The 17,694-nt window shown below is 40.8% G+C and overlaps 1 protein-coding gene across 4 annotated transcripts in view; it reads left to right on the forward strand.

The window, feature by feature from the left end:
• The window catches only part of LINGO2 (leucine rich repeat and Ig domain containing 2), a 186,094-nt gene that overhangs the window by 146,745 nt on the left and 21,655 nt on the right, over positions 1-17,694 (forward strand). The window contains exon 1 of one of the 4 annotated variants that reach the window (XM_069964291.1): positions 10,056-10,137. The exons of the other annotated variants lie outside the window; for them this stretch is intronic. The gene's annotated coding sequence lies outside the window, so the exon portion shown is untranslated. Of the gene's footprint in view, positions 1-10,055; positions 10,138-17,694 lie in introns of those variants that run through there. 4 annotated transcript variants of the gene reach the window in all.

The raw sequence follows: 17,694 nt of genomic DNA on the forward strand, positions 1-17,694 counted from the left end.
AAATTAGGGTTACATGAACAACTTCCTTACTGCAGTTGCACTTAGTTTCATGAACAGTAGGTTGTTCCATCAGAGCTTTGTTACAAATTAAACCTCCTAATGGTGTGTTTACATGAAATGATAATTGGCCTGATCATACGATTAACGATGTCGGAGTACCGATTTTTTTTTTTCATAACGATCAGCGTTTATACGGTACGATATATCGTACGGAAAATTCATTTTGCGATCGTTTTGCGATCCTTAAGCCTATCATACACAATGGTTAAATTGGTGAACGACTGTTCACACGGAACGATCTGCAAATTTTTTTTAGAATGACGATTTGATAACATGTTAAAAAGATCAAAATGAACGATTTCTCGTTCGTCGTTTGATCGTTCGCTGCATTTACACGTACGATTATCGTTCGAATTCGATCGTTATCACGCAAATTCGCACAATAATCTTTACGTGTAAACGCACCATAAGTATTCTCCTCCAAGACAAAATAAGCAATAAGACCCAATTAGTTGCTTTATGGTCACCTGTCGAACCATATTGGGCTGATTTTCATCATAAAAAATACCTTTATATAGCTAAAGAACAGTCACGACATTACACAACTTTACTGGAATACATCAAATTGTTCTAAACATTAAAAAAAGTAAGCATAGCAACACGTGTCCATAGCATCTGCCAAGCAGTACTGTTGTTATGTTTCTACGACTGCCAATTCAAGCTATAACCAGCTTCCATTTGTCACATTTACCTATGCATCATCATGACACATATGTGAAGAGCTGGTAATATGGCAGCGCTGTGCAAATTTCACATGCTGGTGACAATCTTATCATCTTAAATTATCACATTCTTTGTTAAATGATTTACAAGTATACAATGTAAGATAACAGATTTTACACATGGGATGTTGTTAGAAACTACTTTTAATTCTGTTTAGTAGTAAAAAAAATAATACAGTTTTGGTTCCCAGTTTGGTTCTGATTCCCTCTGTCTGACACATGACCCCATTTGCACAGGAAACCAGTTACCCCTAGTATTTTAGTTAAACCCCCAAGATACCCTCAGTATTGTAGTTAACCCCCATGATGCCCCTAATATGTAAGATAACTATGATGCCAATAGTACTGTAGCTAACACCCATGATGCCCCTAGTATTGTAGTTAATTCCCTATGATGCCCCTAGTATTGTAGTTAACACTCATGATGCCCTCTAATTTTGTAGTTAACCCCCTTGATGCCCTTAGTATTGTAGTTAACCCCCCTTGATGCCCCTAGTATTTTATTAAACCCACACCACCCCTACTCCACTGGATGCCCCTAGTTATTGTAGTTAAAGGAGAAGGATAATTTTCAAGCAGGCAGGGAGGAACATGATTTTCATCCCTTGAGTTGTGACAACATCAGAACTTGCGAAGGAATGAGTTCCAGAGCCTGTGACGCTGCTCTGGTGTAGGGGGAGCTCAATTCAATACAATAGATACCCAGAAGAGGGGTTAAAGGAGAAGTCTTGAGAAAATGATAATTTGCCAGCAGGCAGGGGGAAATGGAACATAACAAAGTGCTACTTACCTCTCTCCATGCCTCTGCAGCTCAGCGTCACAGACTCTGGGACCCCTGCTGGAACTCATGCCCTTCAAAGTTCTGATGTTGTCACAGCTCAAGGGGGAAAAAAGCCAACTTGGCTGATTTCTTGCCCCAGTCATATCTCAGTCACTAACTGACTGAGGGGGTAAACCATCAGCTGAGTGCTGAGGTTGTTGGAAGGAGATCCAGGATCCCAGTGATAGTCCTGGAACAGTAAGGCACTGCTGAGGCACAGGGAAAGGTAAGTACCACTTGTTTATTATGTTCTATTTGCTCCTGCCTGCTGGCAAATTATCATTTTCTCCACACTTCTCCTTTAACCCCTAGACGACCCTGGACGTAGGGTTACGTCATGGAAGTCTGTCCCCAGACGACCCTGGACGTAACCCTACGTCCTGGGTGTTTCTCCGGCTATGAAGCGTGCTCCGGAGCGGAGCATGCTTCATAGCAGGTGGGGGTCGGCTGCAGTAATGACGATCGCGCTGCCGCGTGTCATTAACCCCTTAAAGGCCGCGATCGCGACCCCCTGTCACTTACCGATCGGGACCCCCGCAGTGTGACTGCGGGGGTCCCGATCATTGAAACGGACTGCCGGAGGTCTCTTACCTGCCTCCGTGCGGTCCGATCGGCGATCTGCTACACTAAGCCTGCACAGGCAGGCTCAATGAGCAGATCACCGATAACACTGATCAATGCTATGCCTATGGCATAGCAATGGTCAGTGTAAAAATCAAAGTAGTGTATGTAGAAGTCCCCCAAAGGGACTTCAAATGTGTAAAAAAAAAAAAAGTTCAAAACACTATTACACTACCCCAAAACCCCTCCCCCAATAAAAGTTGAAATCACCCCCCTTTCCCATAATATAAATAAAACATATAAAAATAGATAAACATATAATATACCGTAGCGTGCGTAATTGTCCGATCTATTAAAATATAACAAGCGTCATTGCGAACGGCGAACGGCGTACACGAAAAGAGGGGAAAAAGTGCGCAGATTACCAATTTTATGTTACATTATATATTAAAAAAAATCAATAAATAGTGATCAAAACGTCCGATCTTCACAAATATGGCATTAATAAAAACTAGAAATCATGGCGGAAAAAATTACACCCCATACAGCCCCGTAGGTGAAAAAATAAAACCGTTATAAGTGTCACAATAGGCCCATTTTATTAATATTTAATTGCCAAAAAATATATAACATTAGAGAATCTGTGTAACCTGCATATGGTTGTGTTTGGGGCTGACCTATAGAATAATTGTATCATGTCGCTGTTACCATATAGTGCATTACGTAGACACAGGAACCCCCCAAACCTTACCATATTGCATTCTTTTTTACGATTTCACCTATTTATATCTTCATAAATAATATATTTGGAATTCCATCATACATGTTATGGTAAAATGAATGACGCCATTACACAGTACAACTGTTCCTGTAAAAAACAAGCACTTACATGGCCTGTAGATAGAAAACTGAGAGTGCTAGAGCTCTTAGAAGGGGAGGAGGGAAAAACGAAAACACTAAGATCAAAATTTGCACGGTCCACTGGGTCATTTTGGGCCTGGTCCTCAAAGGGTTAAGCCCCTACCAAGTACCCCTTATATCGTAGTGATAGAGGGGGCTACACCCAAAAATGCAGGAAGGGATGCATTCTGCTCTGGTGTACAGAAGCAGGGAGACCTCGCTTCTGTACATACATTACATAGTACGTTGTGAAATGTACATACAGGAGCAGGGATTTATCTCTGCATTCCCTGTTCCTGTACAGTAGTAAGTGGTAATGGATATATTGTATGCATTGCCACTCATGTTAAATTCTCAAGGCAACCAAATTTTGTGACCCTAAGAATTTTGCCCCCAGGGCAGCTACCCCCATGACCCTCGCCCCCCCCCCTCCCCCAGAGACACATACTATGCAACTACAGGGAGTGCAGCCCCCTGACACTCTGCAGTGCTGATCTGGCTCTGCTAACACCCAGCAGATTCTGCAGCTGCTCAACACCCAGGGTCTCTAAAATGTCAATGCCAAAATAGGCACCAAGGGCAACATCTGCAAAGAGTTTGTATGTTCTCTCCGTGTTTGTGTGGGTTTCCTCCCATCCTCCCACACCCAAAACATGCAGATAGGTGAATTTAAATTGTGAGCCCTATTGGGGACAGGGAGCAATAATTGGCAAAAACTATATGAAGTGCTGCAGAATCTGTGTGCGTTATACAAATAAAAGCATTATTATTAAAACATTATTTCTGCTTAAAAAAAATTAATGTTAGCTCTAATACAAAGAAGAACACACAGTGCAAGCTAAGTAGCTTCAAACTGTGCCCATGATGGCCCATTCCAATGCTGAAAATGTGTACAGTTAACACGTGCATTTGAATTGGTCCATTGGGCAATGGAAGAAGGAAGCGTGGTCTGATGAATCATGTTTTATGTTATATCATATAAATAGCTGTGTGTGAATGTGTACGCCCCTGCATCCCTTACCTGGGAAAGAGACCACACTAGGATGCAGTATAGGAGGGAGCAGAGGCAATGTGACGCTCTGGGCAGTGCTCTGCTGGATAACTTTGTTATCTGATGAAGAAGTCAGACTGACCCAGAAATGTATTGTACAGTTTATCTTTTTTGATAAATTTTATTCCTGTGATTTTTGACCTGTCATGGATATAATACAGTTGAAGTTGTAGAGCTATTTATTATATTCAGACTAAAGTTCACTGAAGCTGCTGCAACCTGGTCCCCTTTGTTCACACCCATTGAGTACTGTGCTTCGGATTACACAGTGCTTTTTGGAGAGCAGTTTTGATACTGATATAGCTTATTTATGAGTGTGCTATCCACTATGCCAGGGATGGGGAACTTTGGCTCTCCAGCTGTTGCAACTATAATTCCTTTCATGTCTGGACAGCTAAAGCTGTCATTCAGTAATATGTTATTTTGACATGTATACCTACAGTATGTTTATTTAGTATATGTATTTCCACTCCATAAGAGTCACAGCAGAGCCTTATTCTTAGTAGTCTGCTAAGCTGATTTATATCATAATTTATGTTTTAAAGAGTTGTCCCAACAGTCGGGCCCTTGTGATCACATAGTTAGCCCCTTTTATAAGGTTAGAGGATAGCATCAAATGGTGGGACAACCCCTTTGAGCTTAAAAACTGAAATCATGGTCTAAGGCCTTATTCACATGTTCCACAAAGTTGTCTGTGATTGCGGATCTGCAAACACGGACCACCTCAGTGCCCATTGATTTCTATTGTGATATGCACAGCTTTTGCTTTTTCGCTGATCCACATTCCATTTCACAAAAAATAGCACATGTCCTAGTGTGGATTTTGATTCCCCATCGATCCATGATTTTCATGGATGTCACACATGTGACATCCAAGACGTCCATGGAAAACATGGATTAAAGCTAACACAAGACTAGCACTGTACAATTTTTGCGGAAATGGATATGGAAACGGATGCAATTACAGACCATTCTCCAGAGGTCACAGAGAAAAAAATTGCAGAGGTATTTGTGGGCCATAAAAATTACTGAGGGTGTGAATGAGGCCTAAGGTAGGTTTCACAAAAGTGTAATAGAGATGCATTTTTGCATCTGTATTATAGCCCCAAGACCCAGACTGATTGTGGTTAATGCCCTGTGGTCGAGCCAGGACTTCTGGTAATAATAAAGATGAGTCCATATTATGCTTGTGTGAAATTGGCCTAAGTAACAGTGTAGACCTAGCCTTAGGCATCAGATTAGTTTAATTGTAGCATCTGTTTCAAATACACGAGGGGAGACATTAACCTCCATATGTGTGTACTGCAGTTACATTAAAGTCAATCTGTCATCCAGAAAATCACTACTAGACTGCTGCAATAGTTACTGTATACAGCTATGTATGCATTGTATGTTTAACTTTATTTCACTTGTCCATGGCTAAAATTCAATAGGAATGCTTTTTATTACTACTCTGAAGTGTCAAAGAGGCAAGGTTAATGGTAATGAAGTGCCCTGTGCTGCAATGCCTTTATCCGTCTTACACCTCTCTCTGACCTCCCTGCTCTCTGACTAAGGGCCATATTACACAGCCCGATCACTATAGTAAATGAGCAACGATCTGTAGCAAGAGCTGTATATATATTGTTAGCGATGTTCGTGCAGCCCTTGAGTGAAGTTCATAATTACCTGTCCACGTTCCCTGTGTTCTCTTCACTTCTGCCCACTCCCCGCAGTCTCCGGTGCAACTTTAAAAGGTGTCTGTTAAGTGACAGGCCGCTTAGCCAATCACTGGCTGCAGAAGTCCCATCCTGGTCAGTGATTGGCTGAGCAGCCTGTCACTTCAGGGCTGAGCACCAGAGTCTGCGGGGAGCAAGGAGAAACAAAAAAGACACTGGGGAGCATGAAGAGGTAATGTGTGAACTTTATTGTTTTATCTACACATTCATCAGCCATGATTTTAAGTTAGGACCTAAAGACACGATCAGCCAATGATTGTTTTCATCAGCTGATCATTGTCTTTATTACATGAAGCATGATCTGCTGAATTAGCCTGATTCGGCAGATTATCTCTGTGTAATAGGGCCCTAAGAGACAGGGCTCCCAGAGCCTCCCTGCTGAAATCCTTTGCATGTACTATGTGCAAAACTGAGCTCTAGTGTTCTGACAGTGATGAGGTAGCAAAATGAGACAGTGAAGCCACAGCTGAAGCTGCTAGTGCACCTAAATATAAATCCATGGTGCATGCACAGGATTTCAGAGAGACCTGCCTGTCAATCAAAGAGGATGAGGATGAAGAGGACAAAGTAGGAGAGTGGAGATGGGCATTACAGCATGGAGTACTTTGGTGCCTTAGCCACACCTTTATTAAATTGCAGCAATGGTTAAGTAAAATAAAGGCAACATTACTTACATCGCGCAAACAGCTTTGTAACCAATACAACTAGAACCAATTTTGAATATGCATAAGTAGGAGGCATAGGACGAGCCGAGGAGCAAGGGGGTGGTGCACTGAGAGGCCGGGGAATGCTTTCACTACACCAAAAGAGATTTAGGAAAAAATTAACAGAAAACAGGAAAACGGCACAACGGAAAAGAGAAAAAGATCAGGGCAGGAATCTGTGTGTTTTTTCTGCATTTTCACTTAAATTTTTTTTTTGTATAGTTTTGAGTTGAAAAAGTAAATAAATAATAAGGCTGGGTTGACACTGTTTTTGCAATTAGTTTTTTTCATTTGTTTTGCAAAAGAACAGATGGAAAAATGGATGCCCTTGTGTGCATCCATTTTGATCAGTTTTTAACATACACAAAAACATAGCTGACCTTATTTCTGTGTACATTAAAAAAAACTGATGCATTTTGATCCTTTTTTTTTTTTATAATGGAAGTAGGCATGGTCCGAACCGAGTTCGGTTCGGTAATGATTCCCGCTGTCTGCCCGCTCCGTGCAGCGGGCGGATCCAGCGGGAGGACCGCCTGGAAAACTGGGATACAGCCATAGCCATAGGCTGTATCCCAGTTTTCCAGGCAGTCCTCCCACTGTATCCACCCGCTGCACGGAGCGGGCAGACAGCGGGAATCTGATGCCGAGCGTTCGGGTTCATACGAATCCGAACCTCGGAGGGTTCGGACCATCCCTAAATGGAAGTCAATGGAAAAATGGGTCAAAGCAGATGCACACAAATGCTTCCATTTTTGCAAAAACAGATGAAAAAAACAGATTGCAAAAGGTAGTGTGAACTCAGACTAATAATTTCATTCTACATACAGAGATGGTGGTCTGTGCATGACCTTCTATTATTACCTCCTCCCCTTATGATGAAAGATATACGCCCAGAATCTTCAAAGTGTGTGTAAAAGAAACCGGTGTGAACTGTAGCAACAAATCACAGTCCAGCTTTCAGCCCTGTTAAGATGAAAGCTGAGCAATGATTGATTACTGTGGCAATTTACACCGGTTTCTATTTTACACCCTTTGAGAAATCTAGGCCATAGGACATAAATAGGAGCCGTCTTTCAACAAACTTTTCGCAAATAAATAAAACAAGTGGATGTTAGAAACCTTATATTACATATTTTAGAGGGTAAATGCTTCTTTTTCTGCTTCTTCCTTCTGAATTCCGCAGTGAATCTAGCAGAGCTCAAATCAGATTAAAATTCCCATATTCAAATTATACAATGGTCCAAAAGGGTTCTACCTCTCACAAAGTAACATAGTAACATAGTTAATAAGGTGGAAAGAAGACAAGAGTCCATCAGGTTCAACTTAGGAATCCCCTACTGTGTAGATCCAGAAGAAGACAAAAACCCCTATGAGGCAGATGACAATTGCTCCATCACAGGGAGATAATTCCTTCCCGACTCTAATAGCAATCAGAATAATCCCTGGATCAATGTATCACTGGAAATCTAATGGCCATACACAGCAGCTTCCTGATAAGTACCCATACATGTGCCCAAGGCTTGAAGGGCATGCGGAAGCCATCGGAGGCCACCCCCAATGACCCTTAGCTCAGGCAACCAGAAATTGATGTTGGGTAAGGTTCCCTTTAAATACAGCTGATGTAATATTATATAATGCTGCGTAGACATACATTTTTTTTATTTCAATTACTTCTAGTTGTAAAAGTTCTGCAGTGCATATTTAATGGAGTGGTCAAGTTCCATTAGCGTCTGCCAAATTAATCTTATTTACTGATTGCAAGTCAAGCAACTGTATAATTCTTTAAAATTCTTCTTGTCAATATGAAACTTGTCACTTTTTATGGAGGGATTTGTTAATGGGATTGATTTCTTCAATATGGGAAATTGAGATAAGTGTTAAATTATTCTGTGCTATCAGATACCTGATAATGAAGCGGGGTCACTGGGATGTATCTAATAAAGCTCTGATTTATATATCTATTGCCTCTGTTCACACTTTTTGGCAGTGCATAATTGAATGGCATTGAACATTAGCACTGATAACTTTTGTCAGGTAGGTACGCTATCAGCTATAAGAAAAAGCCATGGAATTGTTCGGGTCATTAAATTGAAAGTCTTTCTTAACTCCTTTTTGTTGCAAAGTTAAATACAATCTATTGTTTGCTGTATGCAGCTATGACAGGATGAGCATGATAATGCTATGAATTAGTGAGGGGAGGACAGAACATGTCTATTCCCATGATTATTTAACATTTACATGTATATGACCAATATAAGGTACCACTGTTTATAGGCTGCACATACAGTGGTACCTCAGTTTAATAGTAACTTGGTTTAAGAGCATTGCTTTGGTTTAAGAGCTCCCTATACTGGGTAGGAGGTGGAGTGGAGGAGGGGCAAGGTCTGCATAGTGTGGTCTACAGCACTGGACTCTGATCCAGGGAGTCTCCCTCACCTTCCAAATCATAGCAGATCCGCTTCAGGCTGGGGCTTACATCAGGGGACAGGACTGTGGAGGTAATCTCTCACTAGCTGTAACCCCTCGCTCCCCAGACAGAGAGTGCTGCATTCATGTGCCCACATATTCCCCGCTTATTCCTTCATGCTCTCTGCACTCTGTCAGTCCTTTTTCCCATTTTCTCTATGTTTCCCTTCCTCTCCATTGCTATTATAATGTGCCGGCACTTACACTGCCATTCACACTGCTGTATAAAGAAGTTTCTGTCACTGTCCTCCTGTACAGCTCTGTGATTCTCACTTCCTGATTGGTCCATGCTGAACACACACCCCTTCCCCATTGCTGTGATGTGACCACACAGACCTCTGACAGCAGCCCTGCTTCTCTATTCTAGCCTGTTGTACTACACTACTGCATCATGGGGATCTGCAGTTACATCCTGTATCTACAAACTGCTGCTGTGTTATCTGGTTTATGCACATAGTATACATTATACTCCACATGCTGATTGCTATACTGTACAGGAACTTATAATATAACATATTCACCTGTTTCTCATTGTTTGTTTCATTTGTTTTACATGAAAAATCATTATTTTTGGGGTGTGATTTCTTATGGGAAAATTTGCTTTGGTTTAGGAGTAATTTGGATTACAAGGGCAGTCCCAGCATGAATTATACTCGTAATCCAAGGCACCACTGTATTATCTTGCCCTTAAAGGAGCTTCGTTTTCTTTCCATTTACATTGTAGACAGTTGAGGAAATTTCTCATTAGAGATACACTGTATACACTGACAAAACACGGGTCTTTTCCAGCCTTTTTCACTACACTTGAATAGGTGAGAGCTCCAGCCGCAAGACAGGGATACATGAAAGGAGCTGAGCATCTGCATTTAAATAAGACAGCAAGATCATTCTTAGCTTGTCCCTTGGGGCACAGTGAAAATGTGCACAGTCTGCCTGGTAAAGCCTCAGTGACAGCCCACCTCTGATGCTGTACTAAGTGCTGGGGAGGGATCTTCTGTACATAGTCTGACAGTGATCAGCTTTGAGCCAGGAGATGTGCGCTGTAAAGGCCTTCTAAGATCCTTCGTTCAGCACTGGAGGACGGTGTCTGTGAGAAGAGGTGGCAATGTGCTCGGATCACAGCAATCTTTCTAAGGTAAGGAGGGGAATCTAAGGGGTATAGCAAGAGCTGGGACAAATCCTAGAAGATCAGGGAGATAAAAGCAGCCAACGTATGTGAGAAGGTTTTCTGATGCTATATTTTCATGATGGTATTCTTAGTTTACAGTATCCTTTTAGAAGGCATTTCTCCGTATTATATGGGATGGGCAGATAGATAACCTGCTTGCATGCATTTCATCTGTAAGTCCTGTATCGTATTACAGAATAGGACTAAATCTAGTGTTAGTGTTTTTTCATCTGTTTCTCTTGGCTAGTTTAACATGACCATAATGTGACTGTACTAGAAAGCCTGATTTATTACTGCATTATCTGTGCTTCTGCTGAAGCAGAGAATCCAAGTCTAGTTCAGCTAAATTTCAGGGGTGTAACATGGACCATAAAACGTGACTGCATCATGACTGGTTTAAAACATTAGGCCTCATTTACAATTTCGTATAAAATGCGAATGAAATACAGATGCCTAATATTTTACAATTAGTTTTTTTTTTATCAGTATTTGTTAAAATTTTGGTAAAGAGTGAACTATATATTTGCTATTTCTGGTGACTTTGTTGAATTACAGATAAAACAAAATAAACAAATAAAGCAAAAAAAAAAAAGCGATATGGAAATGAAACATGTATAAATAAAACCCATTACAGGCCAAAATCTATGGAGGTTTATACAGTACATGTACATGTTGTGTATATAAAAAAAAAAAATAACACCATGCGCTTAAAAAAAGGGAAAGATATAAAATGGAAATTAAGCTATTTTTATGCATTGTTAAAATTTTTAATAAATAAAAATGGAAATGTTATGGATGAAAAACACAGAAGTGAGAGCAAGCCCTCTCTTTTTTTTTAGTCATAGTTATTTAATACAAAGCCAGGGATGGATTGAAAAGAGAAGTCTCAGGGTATTTATGTTTTGTTTTTTTTATGGTAAAGGTGTCTGCAGTATGTTCATGTGAAACTGTAAAAATCTACTGATCCGTGGATTTTGGTGCCGGTTTTCTTCCGCAGATTTCAGTGTGGAACATGTAAACTAAATTTAAACAAAACGTTAATGATTAAATTCCACACCACAGGCCAATTTCCACAGCATACTGTAAGGGAGCTCCTAAACAGTTTGAAAGTTTGTGCCAGTGTACTGACAGCTGCGCGGCTGACAGTACACTAGCGCAAACTTTTAGTCTATGTTCCCACACAGTATTTTTGCTCAGTATTTTTAACAACCATTGTTTTAAAATAATGGCAATTATTTCCCATCAAATGGCGGAAACCCACTCAATTTCAACAGTGTGTGAACATTGCCTTTCTGGGTTTTCAATCCACTCCTAGTTTTGTTGCAAAATACTGACCAAAATACTGAGCAAAAATACTATGTGGGAACATAGACTAAGGGTCCTATTACACGGAACAATTTTTAACGATAAACGATCGCAAACTAGATTGTTTATCGTTAATCTGAAATCGTTCACCATATTACACAGAACGATAGTCGTTAGTTATGATAGTTATTACGATCGTTATTCCTTCTGATCCCAGCAAAACAATGGGCAATGTGCAATTACACTGAACGATTAGTGAAAAAATGCGGAACTTGAGTGAATGAATGTGGTATTACAGCGAACGATTAACGATAATTTTAGGTTTAGACTCTGAGGAGCAAACGAGCGCTATGAGCGATCATTTGCTCCTCGTTCCCCGCTTGCTGCTGCCGCTATTCCAAGTGACAGCAGCAAGCGGGTGAGTTCGGGGAGGGCCGGAGGAAGCTGCGGGGGGGCTGCCTGGGGGATTGCTGATCGTCCAGGCAGCCCATAGGATATAGCAGCAGTCTGCTGCCGCCGCTCCTATTCTAGCGACTGCAGCAGATTGCTGCTATATAAGATATATAACATGTTGAAAGACAAACGACTTCAACGATCAGCAGACATGAACAATGTCGGCTGATTATTGCCTCCCAATTCACGGGACGATTATCGGCCGTAACGGCTGATATCGGCCGAATACGGTTGATAATCGTTCCATGGAATAGGGCCTTAAATCAACGTTCAACGACTTACGAACGATTTTTCAATTGTTGCCTGCAATTACACAGAACGATTATCATTTAAATTCGAGCGATATAATGACTTTTTGCACGATAATCGTCCCGTGTAATAGGGCCCTTATGCAAGTGCACTGGCGCGCAGCTGTCAGTACACTGGTGTGAACTTTAAAACTGTTTAGGAGCTCCCGACATCATAATTAATCATGATGCTGGGAGCTCCCAGGTCCGGTCCGCAGAACACTGTCCGTGTACGGAAGGACCTGTCAATAACCCCTAAATCTCATCCATTTAAGGGTAGAAACACACAGGGCGGATCCGCAGCGGACTTCCACTGTGGATCCATTGCCTGTAGTTTCTATCACGTATAGCACACTGATTGGCTGAGTAGGACGTCGATATGCCAGGAGCCCCCGAAGCAAGCGGGAACAGGGAGCAGGTACAGTATGCTTCGGGGTTAACAGGGTGGTCTTCTTACATCCCGCTGCGAGTATGTCTTCTCATAGAAACTACAACTGCAAATTTGCTGCAAAATCCACTGTGGATCCATTGGCTGTACTGTGGATCCACCCTGTGTGTTTGTACCCTTACTGCTACAGTGTTTGCTGAAGATTTTTTTGATGGAATTCCACTACCTTTATAGTCCGGCTTCTAATCCTGCACTCTATTTCTATACTTTTTCTATAAATCAATCTGCATAGAAATGAGAAGTTGTAGGAATGCAGCTTTCTGTAACTTAAAAATACTAAAAATAAGGCTTTAGTTACTGTAGAGCTCAGTTTGTGTCTTTTCCTTCTAGAGAGGGTTGCAGGTGTTGGGAGCACACTATTAACTCAGCTAATGAGCCTCAGCCTGTGACTACTGGTGAAGACACACAATTTCACTCTTTGCATATTCCTAGTTTTTTCCTATTATTTTTAGAGACTGCAATCTGTAGTTTGACACCGGCTGGTTTTCATTGGCTTACTTTTAGCTTTTTTTTTTTTTAGGAGTTTGCAGAACTGACTGAATTTGAGTCATTCAGGAGATGAAAGTTTTATTTCTGAACTCATTATTGGACACTGATTGGTTTTCTGCTTCCATGATTTTACTATTATGACCATAAATTATTATCATATATCCATAGCTGTCAATATCTTTACAGATCAATAGCAAATGGGCACAACAGTAGTAAAAGAAGGATATAAGCAAGCCACAGTGACAGATTTACAGCATGTGCTTGGAACAACTGTTGTTTCCTCAGTGCTGTTTTTAGCTTTACTGGGGCATGAATCTTTCAATTAACCAGTATCAGGCTATATCCACACACAGCATTTCCGTCAATCTTTTGGCCAGTCTTTTTTCAACCAAAACTAGGTGTGGAATTGACAGGGCAAAATTGGAAAGGAAAGAGTTGCTCAGTTACTGTTTTATCAACCCACTTCTGGATTTGGTTGAAAAAAAGACTGACCCTTTAACACTAATGGCTTGTATTCTGGAAAGAAGATAAAATATGCAGACACTTTGAAATGTGGATAGACTTGAACAGGAGTTTTTCTACTGCAAAACAGATGAAAGTGTTAAGGATGTCATATTTTGTATATTTAGTGCAGCCATTACAATATGGCACTGACCTTCTTTGTGTTTTTAAATTTGGAGACTTTTGGATATACTGTATTATGGAAATAGCTCCATAAAGTAACAGTGGCTTCATGTTACACACAAAGTATGTGTATATGAGGCCTCAAACAATGAAGATCTGGTAATTTACATAATTTAAGTACATAACGTAAGTAGTAACTTAAGTACGTCATTGGCAAATCTGTAATTATGGACTTGATTGTGGGGCGTGTGAATAAGGCCTTAGACTAGGTTCACACAATGGGCCACATGTATCATCCGTCGGAAGGATGATTTTTGTCGGAAAGTGCCGATTTGCGTATTATTTTATACGCAAATGGCCGATTTGCGAATAAAATAATCGCAAATCGGCACTTTCCGCCGAGTACGCCAGGGGGCGGAAAGGGGGCGGAAAGTAGGCGGGAAGTGGGCGGAACGGAGGGCGCGGACTCAGAGTCCGCGCGATTTATCATCCGTTCCGCCCAAATGTACGCCGAAAACCTACTCCAGTCCTCAGCTGGCGTAGGTTTTCGGCGGTGCGCACCGGCGCGCACAGGATTTATGTACAGGCAGTCCGCCTCTACATAAATCCCCGTACCGCCGGAGCTGCGGGGGCATTTTTAAGTCCGGCGTAAAAAACGCCGGACTTAATAAATGCCTCCCAATGTCTTTTTTTGGCCGTTCGATGGTCATCTGTTTGGACTTCCATCATTTTGAGGCCTAATATTGTCCGTTATTTCACAATGACGTCCATGATTTAAAAATAACTGCTGTTATTTGAACTTAACATGACAGACGTCCAAAAAGGAGGAGGCAGCGAAAAAAGGACGTTATAACATTGATAACAGAGCTAATACCAGTTTAACAGATGCATTTTTGAATGGTTCCTAAATATAAAAAGAGATGAGTTTTCATCTAAGCCCAAGTGTGCAGCATTTGATAACTGTTGGATGCAGAAGTTGGATGCATCCCTAAGACTGCATGCACATCCTTCGTAGATCACGGATGCTATGGAGTGTGAAGCTGCAGGCTGGCATTGAAAACTCATGATTCATTATGATGCAAGAAGCCTCGAACCTATTCAAATCCTCTGGATACTGTAGTGACACAGCCACCCTACTACAGTAGTGGGAAGACATGAATAGGTTTGGAGCTCCTGATGATACATGATGATACATGACTCCAGGAGTTCCCAATGACAGCCTGCAGCTTTATGCTTCATAGCATCCATGATCTACCATGGACATGCGCCCTAAGGAGTCCTGTAATACATGGATACAGCCTATGGCTATGTTCACACAACATCTTTTCAGCTCCATTTGAAATTACGTCTGTTATTTTGAGTCTTAAATAACGGACGTCATTTAGCTGCCTAGCCTTCCCTTAGTGCAATGACGGCTGTTGGTACATTAGTCCAGTTTGGGGTTACTAATTGGCTTTTGGATGTGGCTTAATCGAAGAGTCCATTGAATTTAATAGTAAAAACAGAAAAAAGGTGGAAAAAGAAAAACTATGTGTGAAGAACTAACAAAAGACGTCCGCTGTTTTCCAAAGACGTCCAAAAATAATAATCATGTTCATTATTTTGATGTCCACGGTAAAAATGTCCGTTATTTAATGCAATGTGTGCATTGGACGTCCGTCTTCTCATTGACTTCAATGCATTGCCAATGCAGTCAGTTAAATCGCGGCAAAAAGGACGCCTTTGTAAATATCAAAATCGTCCGCCTTTTCTCTATTTATGGCTATGATCATACATAGTATGTCGCTCAGTAATTTGTTTAGTACTTTTTAAACCAAAGTGGGTTGAAAGTGAAGAAACTGTGCAAATCCTGATTTTGGCTACAAATACTGAGCAAAATACTGACAGAAACACTGGCCAATATTCAAGCTTATGGCTCTATCCATGTTTTCCAGGCAGCGCGGTCAGGGTTTTCTCATCTCAAATTATAAAGTATAGCAACTATTTTATGTGGCTTATGATGCTTCCATGATGGAAACAATAGTGGAACATTGGGTGAATAGGCAAACAATGTGAGATGTGAGACTAAAATGGTGGAAATCACCTCTCTCTCTCTCTCTCTCTCTCTCTCTCTCTCTCTCTCTCTCTTTCTCTCTCGATAAAAATATATATTCATGGATGTGGATAGTCTTGGATCAAGGATGTAGTTAGCATCTAATTAGTTTTCCTGCTCTTAACAGGATACTTTAGATTTACAGCCAATACCAGATCTCAATGTACATTTGTCTTCTATAGATTAATCATACCAGCAAAAAGATATTAATTTTTGTGTTTTATCTTCCAACTTTGTTTTCAGTAATCTAACAGAGAAATATGAACGCTGTGAAATCTAATTTATTTGCCTTGGCTAATGTGTTCACATTAATGGGATAAATTACAGTGGCTATTTCTTGCATCTGTCTGTTCCGAGTTCACTCTCCAGCATGAAATACTTCAGGGACATGCAAATGTATATCAGCCAGGATGGTTCTGCTTGTATATTGCTATGTTTGTGGCACTTTCATCAATACTCCTGCCTAATGTTTCCCCTTCATTTGAGTTTTATACATGACATTTTAGGATTCTAGTTAATTGTGAGGACTATTATCTTGACCTAGTGGAGACAGTAATTCAATATGTCATTAAGGTCATGAAGATACTAAACTGTTACCTTATTGGTACACGAGTTGTAATTCTTGGTTTCATGACCTATTACATTTATGCTCAGCCTCCATGTATATGAACACTCTCCAGTACCTTGTAGCTGTCAGACACAGTGTTCACTGCTCTCACACACTGGGGGCTATGCAAAGCCCAGTACCCAGTTTGTCGCTCAAGTGTGAGTGGCTGAAAGTAGGGCAGAGGCAAGGTGACTACATCCACTCTGGTTCTGGCATACTTAGCAGGTTCGGAGAAAGGTCATCAAATACACTGGAGAGTGTTTATACACTAATAGAGAACTGACTGGTTCCCTTTTAGTAGGGGGAGTACTGTACTTTCTTCAGCAAAGCCTTCCCTAGTAATAAAGAGTTTAGCAGCATATGGTGGTGTTGTAATTAAACTTTTTAGGAAGAAAACAACTTAATTGTATATTTCACACAGACTGTAATGAATACAACTGGTTGATGCCCCAAGCTACAACCTCACATGTACGGTTATGGATGCTGACACAGGGGTGTTACACCACAGCATTCTGATATGCAGTGTTAATGAATGTGAAATTATGAATGCAGATTTACAAATCTCAATAGGTTTTTTTTTTAGCCATTAGGGTGCGTTCACACCTACAGAATCTGTAGCAGATTTGATGGCGCAGAATCTGCCACTTCAAATCTGCACCATGAAATCTGCTGCAGATTTTGTAAGTGTGAACGCACCCTTACATTGAGTATATCTTAAAGGTTCATATTTTTCTATGTAGATGAGCTATAAAGGTGCTAAAAGAACAAGAAAACTTGTACTTACCTGTAATGTGTCCATGCTGCTGCCATTCCGTCAGGGTCCAGGGCCATACACTTTCTAGTGTTGGTCTGAATGATTGGCTGAGTGGGTACTTCTTTATGTTGAGGCCAACACCAGGATGAACTGAGCAGCAGGACAGAACACCATCCAAATGATGGCAGTGGCATGGAGACCAGGAAAGGAGTACACATTTCATAGCTACATCTGCATAGAAAAATAGTCTCCGGATATTCCCTTTAGGTCTCACTGACATTAGTTTGGGAAAAAACGGCAAATAATATGTTATGACAAAAATGTAGTTTACAAAAACGGCCATTATTTGTGGTCAAGTGTTGGCAATCCAATTAAAAATTGGCTTAATTTGTGTGTGAACATAGCCTAAAACAGCATTGCTCTGTTGATTGAGAACCACTTTATGTTGAGATTATTTATGGTTTG

Source organism: Dendropsophus ebraccatus, chromosome 3, assembly GCF_027789765.1.
Source record: "Dendropsophus ebraccatus isolate aDenEbr1 chromosome 3, aDenEbr1.pat, whole genome shotgun sequence".
In the NCBI taxonomy this organism is placed as follows: domain Eukaryota; kingdom Metazoa; phylum Chordata; class Amphibia; order Anura; family Hylidae; genus Dendropsophus; species Dendropsophus ebraccatus.